Source organism: Simochromis diagramma, unplaced genomic scaffold (assembly GCF_900408965.1).
Source record: "Simochromis diagramma unplaced genomic scaffold, fSimDia1.1 OVJJ01000320.1, whole genome shotgun sequence".
NCBI classification, from domain to species: domain Eukaryota; kingdom Metazoa; phylum Chordata; class Actinopteri; order Cichliformes; family Cichlidae; genus Simochromis; species Simochromis diagramma.
In genome coordinates, this window is record NW_024386773.1 from 12,922,867 (window position 1) to 12,935,651 (window position 12,785).

The window sequence follows — 12,785 nt, forward strand, 5'->3', positions numbered from 1 at the left end:
AACACAACTCCAAAATACATTACCGGGCTCTTCTTTCGCTCAACCTCGGTTTCATACACTAGAAAACAACACCTGGATTTTATAATGTCGGGGTTAATGGCTGAGTGGGTCCAGGTGCCGACTGGGGAAAAGAGCGGCATGTGGGCCCTGGAGAGAAAAAAGAGAGAGAGTGGAAGAAAGAGCAGCACCACACACCTACACCTGCCCAGCTCCACAGAATATAACACGCTTTAAAAAGCACATTTCATTTTGGCTCAGGCTCATTGATTACTGAGTAGAGAGTCTCCTCTGCAGGTCTGGATGGTTGAGTGATTGTCGGGTTGGTTGGACATTTGCTTAATGTCAAAGTAGAATATTCACAGGCAGAGGAGCTGCGTTTCAGCGCCTCACCACCCGCTTTGTCAGAGCAGCTTTCAAAGTTGATGCAATCGTAAAGTGGTGAGGCAGCTACATCTGTGGGGGACGCTAGCAGTGACATAAATCGAGGTCAGTGCATTTTCTGGCTGGTCTGGTTGCTGGGGGCGCTCCTGTATCTCCTCATACGTACAGTCCTTCAACTACAAAATAAAAAAATATAGTTTAAAAACTTCATATAAAATCACATAAAACTTTTGGATGTTTTTCATCTGTATGATTTATTGCTGTCATGTTTTATGATACACCCTACAATCATTTTCAAAATGATTAAAAAAACATTGCGGCAGGTTATGTTGCAATGTGCTGATTAGTTGTAATCATTAGTTGCCAGTAAAATATATTTTAAAGGAATATATATTTTCTTTCATTATTGCCGTAATGTGAAATATATTTCATCCTTTATAACAGACGTCTGCCTGAAAAGCTTTTATGAGCCAACATCTGTGTGTCTGCAGTTCAGTCCAGGAGGTTTTAACTGGGGAGACATTTCAACTATGTTTCCTGGATTGTCACCAGTTATACATGAAAATAAATAAATAAACAAACTTAAATTCCACACTAACCTCTTTGGCATGTTGCAATGCTGCATTAGCTCCTCTGCATTTTGAAAAGGAGATTCCTGGCAGAGACGAAGCAGAAAATCAAGAAATAAGCAAAATCTGTTAAAGATTTGCATTTTTTCTAGTTTGATTGTTTTTAAATGTCTGATATGATGAGAACTCAGCAAAGATTATATCTTTCATAACTTTAAAAAATCTATGTCAGCTAATGTCATGCATCATGTATACTGCAGATTGTTAGATAGCATTTGTACAAAAGTACAGGGATGTGTTTTTTCTTTTTTTGGATAAAAGCAGCAAATATGTTTGTGTGACTGATGATGTACAAAGGATTTAGTGAAAGTTCTTACGTCTGTAGACAAGGATGAAAACGACCAGAAACACCAACCCAGTTATTATGATTAGAACTATTCCAACGTCAGAAATGCCTGCAGCGTAAACTACAACAATTTTCCAGCATTATTCATCATCCCAGCATTGACATCCCGAACTGTCTTTGTTGGAAAATGTGAAAGGATTTACTCACCTTCGACTTTCAATTTACTTTTGTTAGTGCGACATGATGATTGTTCTCAGTGAACTTTACTCCACACCAGTAGACACCCTTGTCCTCACTGGACACATTACTGATGGAGACACTGTATGTGTTTGTGTGAAAGGATATTCTGTCTGATAAATGTTGTTACAGACAGAAGATTTCTCTTTGCAGAAAAACCACAACTCAGACTTATTTTCAGGATGATCGCATCTGATGGTGGTTTTAGCTGTTTTGTATGCAGTTTGACTGAATTGCTTTGGACAGCCATTTTCCTCTGCAAAGAAAAAACAACAAAGAAAAACTTAAACAATTCTAACAAAATGGTTGTAGGAAATGAGTAAGTAAATAAAATGTCTCTAAAAAAATAAATTGTGCATTAATAATAAGTGTAATTTCTTGAATTGGCAGATAAAAAGTAACAATTTTTACTATTGGAAGCTTTTTTGTTTGTCTTTTTCATTGTTGATGGTTCTTATAAAATATTGTTTTATACAGTAAAAACAAACAAACAACAAATAAAAACTCTTGAATTTGAAAGCGAGTCTCTTACCAAATTTAAATTGCAGTTCTTTTTTGTCATCGTTCTTTTTGGGGTCCTTGTTCTCATCTTGTTTGAGGATTACTCTGAGAGTCTTTTTTTCAGGTTTTGAGCTACGATCAGCTACATGGACCATTTGACATTTTCCAGGTGTTTTTTGACAGTTGCAGGTGAATTCGGTCCATTCTGATGTGAATCTCTTCGTTTCTGACTCACAATCTAAAGACAAACACTCACATCATGTCAGTCATTGTAAGATAATCACAGGGGTTGATGCAATCATCTTAAAGACATCATCATCATCAATCATCTTTTTTAATAAATGTAACAAAAAAAAATCCAGAATATAAATACTAAAAGTTTCTTCTATTTCTGGTCATATGAGATGCGTGAGTTCTGGGCCGTGCACTGTTACGCGAGTTGATCACACCCAGAGTATCTTTCTTTATTTAGAATTATTTACCCTACATTGGCAATCAAGACAAGCAGTGACACAAAGCTGTTTAACAGCTTAAAGTAACAATTTGGTTACTTTGGTTTGTTACTATAATTTAAAAGAACTGAAAATAGCTTCTAAATTATAGTAATAAACTTAGTGCGTTTAAATCCAGAACAGAAAGCTGCTGCGTGAATTAAAATATTTATCAATATCAAAACTCAATCATTACGAAACTGGAGAATGTCACGGTTCTGGGTCCGTTGGACCCAGTATTTTGAGTTTATTATGTTTTGGTTTATTTTTGCATTATGGATTGTTTTCTGATGTTCTGGTGCTTTGTTTATTATTATCATTATGGATCTGTTTCTGTTATTCTTGGTGAGGGATCAGTTCGTAGGTTTTGGGTTCTCATGTGTATTGCAGTTTCTGTTCAGTGTCTAGTCTGTCTCTCAGTGTCATGTCTGCTGCATCTGGTTTAGTGATTCTTGTTTCCTGTCTCATTGTGAAAGTCTTTGTCTTATGTTAGTGTGTGCAGCTTAGCTCCCCTGTCTCGTTAGCCCTGATCTCCCCCAGCTGTGTCTCCCTTCTGTTGCCCATTCCCTCATTACTACCCTGTGTATTTAAGCCCTGTGTTTTCCCATGCTCGGTGTCGCGTTGTACCCTCAGATTATGCCTGTGTTTCTTTGGTTTCTGTATTCACATCACTTCCGTTTGGTTTTCATGTCAGCAATAAAGCTGAGGTTCTGATTTACAATTCTGTGTTCGAGTCCTGCGCTTGGATCCTCCTCTCCGCCTGCCCGCACACAGAGCCCTGACAGAGAATCTGATTGATTATACTCGAGTATTTCATCAGTTTCTGCTGCAGTCTCGTGGTGTTTAAAGCTCTGAGAGTAAAGACTAAAAATAAAAACAGAATTGAAGCAGAAGAGGTTTGGTCTGCAGGCAAATTCCACAGAAGGAGGATCGTATATTAATGTTAATTGTTCGAGGCAATGATGCAAAAGGGATTAAAAATGCATAACATAACAATTTACAACATAGTTATTATTGCATCATGTGTTCTGATCTCCTCACCTGATATAAGTAGGAGGATGAGCATTAGCAGTAACTTCATCGTGTTGGTTTGGGTTTGAAGGCTTATTTATCTGCAGTTAGTTTGTCTCTCCGGTCTGTTGGTCAAAATTTAGTCTTCCGACTTTCTGTCTGTACTTCCCCTTTGCACTTTCTGAGTATACACTCACTCTCTTATACATTACATCTTTTAGGACCAAACAGGAAATAAGTGGTCTGTGAAACAGAACCACTCTTGACACGCAATAGTTTTCCAATAGTTAGACACAATTTGCAAATATTATTGAATCTTTTTGCAAACTCTAACCACTCTCCCACAGTGAAGCATATTTTCCCCAATGATTTACATGTGGTGAATAATTCTAAAGACAGAAGGCAGAAGTAAGGCAGGAGCAAAAAAAGCCCCTCTTCTTTGGAACCAGCTCCCAGTTTGGATTTGCAAGACAGTTTTATGACCCAGGTTATAATTTTGTGCATTTCTTTCACTGTTCATTTGTTCTTCTGTGTTATCAGTAGCGGTTTTTGATACGGGCGACACGGGCGGTTGCCAGGGGCGGCATTACGGTCATCGGCAAAATAAAAAATTGTTCGTACTTATGCTGCTCCAACATCAGCCAGCGAATATTGGGAATGGCATAGGCACCGATCGGCTTTCTATCGCCCATTTGCTGGGAGTAAGGGCGCCCTTCGTTTGCGAGGTGCGCCTGCTGCTTGCTGCACGAGAGGAGAGGGCGGGGCGGGGGGGCAGCATCTAATAACCAACTCGCAAAATAAAACAAAATAAAAACAAACCAACAAACACGACAACACCAGACATGATACAGACTTATAATTTGCACCGATGTTTTTTCGAAATTCTATACACGAAAAGTGAGCGCGAGAGCCCTCGGTGCGCCTGCTCGCTGCTGAAGTCAAAGTAAACTTTATTGTCATCTCCGCTTCATACAGTCCAGTATATAGAGAGAGACGAGACGACGAGGCTCCAGTTACAGCAGTGCAAGTAACAAACAATAAATATAAGAAGAGTAAGAAAATAAATATACACTTTAGGACTCGGGGTAAAGGATCAATAACAATTTAAAATTTACAGTTTCATGATTTAAAGTCACACACAAGGGAGGGGGGGCGGCTGCTTCCAAATAGAGCACATTTCATTCATAATGATGTAAATCCAAGCCCATTATGTATTCATGATTTGAATCCTGGGTTGTGCGAAATCCCAGAAATACACCTTAGACAAAGTGAATCTGTGAACTAAGCTGTAGGTCTATTAGGTTATGTTGTGGTGATCCTCGGGTTGGGGGATGGGTGTTCATACTGGAGTGCAAAATTAAAACCAATGAAAGATGGACAAAAAGTTCAAAGTCATCAGGTGCTCAGTTTAGAAAAAATAGAAAAGAAGAGGAGGAGAAACGAGAAAAAGATACAGGTAAGCAGATGTGTGATTGGATAATGGCAGCTCATCCTGAACCAATCAGAATCAGAATACTTTAATATTAATCCCTAAATTATGTGCGTTACAGTTGCCCCAAGAAGAAATGGTAAAAATAGCAACAGTAACAGACTAAACTCCAAACATTATGTTACAGATTTTAATATTAATTAGTCATTGTCAGTTGTTGATTTGTCCTGTTCTCATTCTATGATGTATTATGATGGCTGTTTGGTAGCCGTTTGCATACAATGCATACACATATGTACTTCATGTGTGTGTGTGGTTCCGACAACAGTTTATGTTATGTACAATCCTGTTTTGTGTGTGTGTGTGTTGTGGTGTGTGTGGTGTGTGTGTGTGTGTGGCGGGGGGCGCCAGAGGGAGTGTTCGCCCAGGGCGCCAAACAGGCTAGGACCGCCACTGTGTGTGTATGATTGCTTAGCTCCAGCTGGCTGATGACCCATTTGTTAGAAACTGAATTAGGGCGACTGAAAATGGGACCAGTCGAGACTTGCCAGAGCTGGCCTGTTCTGCTTCGTGTGCACATCTGCATCTAGAGGAGCTAGATTTGTTACTTTTGTACTTATTGTAGGTATTGCAATTATATTTGTTTAAGAAAAAGAACTTGTAGCTACTTTTATGATTAGACATAAACTTAGATTAGATTAGATTAAAACTTTGTTTTTGCACAGATCAAGAAGGTAGTAATGTGTCGGTGTCAAAGTGAATGGCAAATAATCACTGGGATTTTCTGCTTCTAATTTCAGATCAAACTGAGGTTATTGTACTCGGCCCTGGAAATCTTAGAAATATGGTATCTAACCAGATTCTTACTCTGGATGGCATACCTTGGCCTCCAGTAACGCGGTGAGGAACCTTGGAGTCATTTTTGACCAGGACATGTCCTTCAACGCACATATTAAACAAATACGTAAGACTGCTTTCTTCCATTTGTGCAACATCTCTAAAATTAGAAATATCCTGTCTCTTAGTGACGCTGAAAAACTAGTTCATGCATTTATTACTTCCAGGCTGGACTACTGTAATTCATTATTATCAGGATGTCCTAAAAACTCACTGAAAAGTCTTCAGTTAATCCAAAATGCTGCAGCAAGAGTCCTGACAGGGACTAGAAAGAGAGAGCAGATTTCTCCTGTTTTGGCTTCCTGTTAAATCCAGAATTGAATTCAAAATCCTGCTCCTCACATACAAGGTCTTAAATAATCAGGCCCCATCTTATCTCAATGACCTTGTAGTACCATATCACCCTATTAGAGCACTTCGCTCTCGCACTGCAGGCCTACTTGTTGTTCCTAGAGTATTTAAAAGTAGAATGGGAGGGAGAGCCTTCAGTTTTCAGGCCCCTCTTCTGTGGAACCAGCTTCCAGTTTGGATTCGGGAGACAGACACTATCTCTACTTTCAAGATTAGGCTTCAAACTTTCCTTTTTTGCTAAAGCATATAGTTAGGGCTGGACCAGGTGACCCTGATCCTCCCTTAGTTATGCTGCAATAGACGTAGGCTGCCGGGGGATTCCCATGATGCATTGAGTTTTTCCTTTCCAGTCACCTTTCTCACTCACTGTGTGTTAACAGACCTCTCTGCTTTGAATCATATCTGTTATTAATCTCTGTCTCTCTTCCACAGCATGTCTTTTATCCTGTCTGCCAGTAGCCCTTGGTTAAATAAAGTGTTAGAGACAAAATGTCGGTCCAAGCGCTCATCGACACGGGCATCAGATCGGCATCAAACTGTAACACTTAATAAACATACACAGATACAGAGTGGTGCATGAAACATTATGATACAGTGAACAAACTGATCAATGTGAGCTGAATGCCACATGATCTCACTGGTATCTTCTGATAAGTGGGGTGTGGAATAGTGACTTTGCTGGAAAAGGGAATGGGCATTTAGAGTTTTTGCTAGTGAATTTTGTCTGTGTTCAAATGTTTTCATGCATACTGCTATACATGGAGCACATCAAATTGATTTAAGGTGGATGTGAAGGACGTTAAGAATGGATGTGTTTTTTAGGGTTTTTGCACAGATGCATTGTGGATTCATATCTGGCCTGATGAAAAACTGACATGGAACCATTGTGGTAAAACAGATGGCATAAAAAGTGAATGTAAACTACCACAGTTTTCTGAAATCTTCTTTTGAAATTTCAACATGATCACTGTCACCATCCTAGTTGCAAAAAAAAAAGAAAAGGAAACAACAGTTTGCTCAACTTGTCAATTACAAGTCATGCCAATGAGCTCAACACTGATAATCCTCCTTTCTTATACGTAACGGAGGGAAGGTGATCTTATTTCCACAGTGTTTTTTCTAAAGGAAGGAAACCTTCCTCCAAACGGACAGAGCAGTGGAGCCGCCAAGGGAAAGCACACGATTAAAATATAATTTATTATATTTAAATAGTTAAAAATGTAAAATGAATTAAAACAACCCTGGCCAAGGGGTAACACAATAAAAATCAATAAAACACAACATTAAAAGTCCAGTGGCATCCGCCACGGTATAAAAGTCACAAAGAACTAAGAAATCCAGCGAAGTCCTCGCCTTCCTCCCCGCATTCCGCGTCCCGGTACGCTGAAGAAAGGGAGGGAGCGGCAGTCACTATTCTTTTCAGGCAGTTTTCATTCGTAAAAAAAGCCTACTTGTTGTTCCTAGAGTATTTAAAAGTAGAATGGGAGGCAGAGCCTTCAGTTTTCAGGCCCCTCTTCTGTGGAACCAGCTTCCAGTTTGGATTCGGGAGACAGACACTATCTCTACTTTCAAGATTAGGCTTCAAACTTTCCTTTTTGCTAAAGCATATAGTTAGGGCTGGACCAGGTGACCCTGAATCCTCCCCTTAGTTATGCTGCAATAGACATAGACTGCCGGGGGATTCCCATGATGCATTGAGTTTTTCCTTTCCAGTCACCTTTCTCACTCACTATGTATTAACAGACCTCTCTGCTTTGAATCATATCTGTTTATTAACCTCTGTCTCTCTTCCACAGCATGTCTTTATCCTGTCTTCCTTCTCTCACCCCAACCGGTCGCAGCAGATGGCCCCGCCCCTCCCTGAGCCTGGTTCTGCCAGAGGTTTCTTCCTGTTAAAAGGGAGTTTTTCCTTCCCACTGTCGCCAAAGTGCTTGTTCATAGGGAGTCACATGATTGGTGGGTTTTTCTCTGTATCTATTATTGTACAATAATAGGACTATTGTATAATACAATATTGTATCTACTGTGCAATATAAAGTGCTTTGAGGCGACTGCTGCTGTGATTTGTGGTCCTGGTAGACTAATGCTTAAAATAAAACTTACTTCACTGTCCCCACTTCCTAATCACAATACAAACAAGCTTTGTAACTTAAGAGGTAATGTATTATTATTTGCCTTGAACATAATTAATAATGTCTGTAATTTCACCAAATCTTCTAATTTCAGCAATTTCAATTTTATAAGCAGTTCATTTGTATGATCTCTGTATTTAACATTATGAACCATTCGTACCACTTTCTTCTGTAACAAGTATAAAGGTTTTATATTACTTATATATGTATTCCCCCACACTTCAGCACAATAATTGAGATTGGGGGAAATTAGTGAGAAATATAAAATATGCATTGCCTTATAATCTAGTATCTCTGACATTACTCGAAATATAAATATTTTTAACCATCTTTTTTCTAACATGTTCAATATGACATTTCCAATATTACCACCCCCCAAATTGAAGTTCAGTAACTCTGGTGACAGCATAATTACTGAATGGGTTTCAGCTGCCCTGCACAGATCTTAAATGCAGTGGTAACGGCAGGAAGCTACGAGTTTTTCTAATTACTGTGGAACATGGCAACAGCAGTGGTGACAATACACAGGCACGTGAACTACATGATGTATTCCTGTTTTTTCTTTTTAAAGCAACTTCACATTTAGGCTACATAAGAAAGTAGGATGTGACATTAAACCCAGCACAATACGCACAAGCAAAGAAAAAGGAAAACACAACATGAAATGTAAATATGAACAATGGCTTTCATGACCATTTAAAACATGCATTATTATAAAATATTTTTTGTAGCAAATCTCGGCCTCTGTGACACACACGTACATTTAGATTATGATTGTATATGAATGTTAGACAGAAAACACTTACACAGAAAAAGCACTTTGAGTATTCAGAAAGAGTAGGTGCTATATAAGAACCAGACCATTTATCATTACCATTTAACTGCCCACTCCAGATACTGTCCCTCCCTCTGTCCACCTGCACAGTTCTGCAGGTTGAACATAAGCTGCTGAAATTCCTGGCCTCGGGCAAAGTATTCAGGCCAAGCAACTTTTCCTTGAGCTTGGGTCTTACTCTAAGTTTTCCTTAAGTAGGTCCAACACACAGTCTCCTGCCAAACAACAATTCAAAGTAAGAAAGATTCAGTGGAGGCCCAATTACATTAATCCTGGTGGATGAACTTATAAATCGTGGACTTTAAAGTCTAATTTCGGTGCTCCTGGAGGTGGTACACACTAGTCCGAATAATTTGTACAGCTCTTTAAAATGCAAGGTCAGATTTAAGTTAAGACTGAATGAGCGACAGGTCAATGAACACCAGAGGGAGGAGAGCAGGGATGTTGGAGTTAAGGAGTTAGCCAAGGTGTGTAAGGCTTTTGAGCGGGGTTTTTCTGCAGAGCACTGGAGCATTATCAGGAGCAAGAAATCCTTCCATGGCGAGTATCGCTTTGTCATCATCTTTGCTTATATTCAGCAGCAGTTAACCAGCTGGCACATTATAAACTGCCCAGATTTGTTTGTAATTACATGTTAATCTATGGATATTAATGAGTACAACATTTGTTTACATTAAATAACCTCAAAAATGACTAAGTGGCAGAGCTGTCCTTATGTCTATCATTGCTCAGGCTCATTGACTGCTGAGTGGTGCTTCTGCTCTGTTGGTCTGGATGGTTGAGAGACAGTTGGTTGTTTGGAAATTTGCTTAATTTCAGATTGTAATATATATTTACAGGCAGAGGAGCCGGGTTTCAGTGCTCACTACCAGAGCAGCTTTGAAAGTTGATGCTAGCATAATGTGGTGAGGCAGCAACACCTGTGGGAATGCTGGGAGTGACACAAATTGAGTTTGCTGCATCTTCTGGCTGCTGGAGGTGCTCCTGTATCTGCTTGGACACACAGTCCTTCAACAAGAGAACGAAAAATGTTGTTGAAATAGTTGATTCATAATCCTAATAATAAATGCTATTCAGACAAATTGGACTTAAAACTGCAAATAAGGTAAAACATTTTTACCTAAAACTTTTACTACTGAATTTCTAGCTCAACAACACATAATAACCATCACACACATTATTGCTGTCACACAATTACAATTTGACAGAGATTAATGAACATTCTCACGTTTGAAGATAAGGATTGAAACTCCCAGAAGCACCAGCACAGTTATACACTTCATTACAGTAATGAGCAGCTCGAAGACACCTGCAAAATAAACAAAAGGGTTGTAAACTTTAGACACTGATGGAAAAATGTCTGTTCCAGCTGGCATCATGTTTCAAACTATGTGAAGATGAGTCTGAAATCACTTTAAGATTCTTAACGGGACTAAATATAGTTTTTAATTGTCTTTAGAGAATTACAGATTCAAACTCAGCATTTACTTTTATAATATGTTCACATGTTGAAACAAAATAAAATAAAAATGTCAACATCTTTTCCGCAACCAATCACCAAAACAGTCTTACTGAGTCTAGCTAATCTCAAAGGCACATAAATCAACTGTCTTATTGCATTTGCTCTAATTTCAGGCGACACTTTATAATGTTTAAAATTCAAAAGCTCGATGCAGTAGCTGGCACTGTTGTCTCACAGCAGGACTGGACCATCTTTCTGTGTGGACTTTGCATGACCTCTTTTTGCATCTGCACCAGTTCTTTCTGTGCTAACCTGCTGAGGTGGACTAAACAATGGACTGATCCCTGGTAGATTCCCAAGTGTTAATTAACAACACAGACATTAAAGTCATTGTAATTGTAATGTTCTGGAACTTAAAACTCAGTTTTCTATGTGAGATTGAATCAGCTCAGTTCAGAGTTCAACTAAGTTCATATTCACTTTGTTTAAACATATTTTTGGGCAATACAGTGGTCCGTCACTATAAAGCGGTTCACTTTTTGAGACCTCGCTGTTTTGCGGATTTTCTTGTGCAATTTTGCATGGGTTGTTGTTGTTGTTGTTGTTTTTTACAACACGTTGTGTTCTGCATCTCCTCCGTGCTGTGTCTCCTGTTCAGTACAAAATGCGTTCAGCTTGTCAAATTTACATAATTCTTCCATGCTAGCAGCGTGACTCTGAAGTACTGTGCTGTATGTTTGTAAGTTTTCTCCCCAACAAACACAACAATGTCGATGAACCTTTTCGCACCGTTTTGTCTGCTGAAAGCAGAGGAAGATGATAACTATCAGACAAAAAGTCTGACTTCTGGACGTGCTAAAGGAACGTAGAAATTACCGTATTTTTCAGACCATTAGGCGCACCGGATTATAAGGCACATTAAGCGAAACAAAACAGTCAGATAAGTCAAACTTTACTCAACTCATTCTTCTTGCTTCCTCTACATCTGTACCATTGATTCATTAATGCTGAATTCTCTGGCAGCTGCTCTGTTCCCATGTTCTGGACCTGAACACAGGGTTTGATCTTTGGTTTCGTTCTATAATACTGGACTTATTTTTCTACTAAGGTTTGAACTTTGAGAGTTTAAACAAGACAGAAAAGTGTGAAAATGTTCATGCCTGTCATAGAAAAGTGTATAAAGTGTGTCATGAGGGGTTTTACAGCCTTAAAACATCTATATTAATTGTAAAAAATGAAGTTGGCTACTTTCTGGATTTCACCTGTCCTGGGTTATTTTTAGAACTCCCGCGATAAACGAGGAACCGCTGTACAGCCCTATGATGCTCAATCAAAACAACATTTTTAGGAATCGAGCTGTAATTAATCTAAATTCAGCTCACGCTCCATGCCATTCACTGGTGGTAATGTACCATGAGGCACATGTGTGACCTGCACTGTGGTCACACATGTGCCGAGTCCCAGTACTTGTGTGTGATTTGGGGCATATCTGGGCCTAAGTGGGGCAGTCTACACCTAGAGTGTGGGTATATGCCTTCCTAAATGCAGGGATGCCTAAACAAAGGAGAGATTATGGCCATTTTAAATAAATGTACCAGACCACCTTGAACTTTGCAGCAACGGTATTTCATTGAAGGACTAAAATGTGCAGCCAATGGTATACGCTGCTGCATTTCATGGTGACATAGTCCAGTGTGGGCTTCTCTGACTACAGACTACCTCTGCTGGACATACTCTTACATCAGACCCACAGGACCATGTCTGCTGGCTTAGAGGCTTCAAAGTGGTCACACCCTTTGTGGACAAACACAGATTCTTACCAGAGCTCACGTGAGGAACAGCAGCTGACTGTGTGAAAGTTGGTGATGCTGTTGATGGCTCTATAAACAAACAGTGAGAATTATAATTAAATGTATTTGTCCAACAAAAGATTAAGACATACATCAAATATACATCAGGTAGCAAAAGTAACACTGACCCATCATAGATATAATTTAGATAAATACACCAGTTGAATTTGGTGAAACCCTTAGAGCAACATTGTGGTCCTCGCTCCATACCATTCACTGGTGGTAATGCACCAAGAGACACATGTGTGACCTGCACTGTGGGTCCCAGCACTTGTGTGTAATTTGGGCCATAT

The 12,785-nt window shown here is 39.3% G+C and overlaps 1 long non-coding RNA gene across 1 annotated transcript; it reads right to left on the reverse strand.

Moving 5' to 3' along the window:
* Positions 1–458: 458 nt before the first annotated feature.
* Positions 459–1,412, reverse strand: LOC120714404. The gene is made up of 3 exons (XR_005691408.1): positions 1,328–1,412; positions 981–1,036; positions 459–557 (listed from the first exon to the last, which is right to left on the reverse strand). It is a non-coding gene; the product is annotated as an uncharacterized LOC120714404 (long non-coding RNA).
* Positions 1,413–12,785: the final 11,373 nt, after the last annotated feature.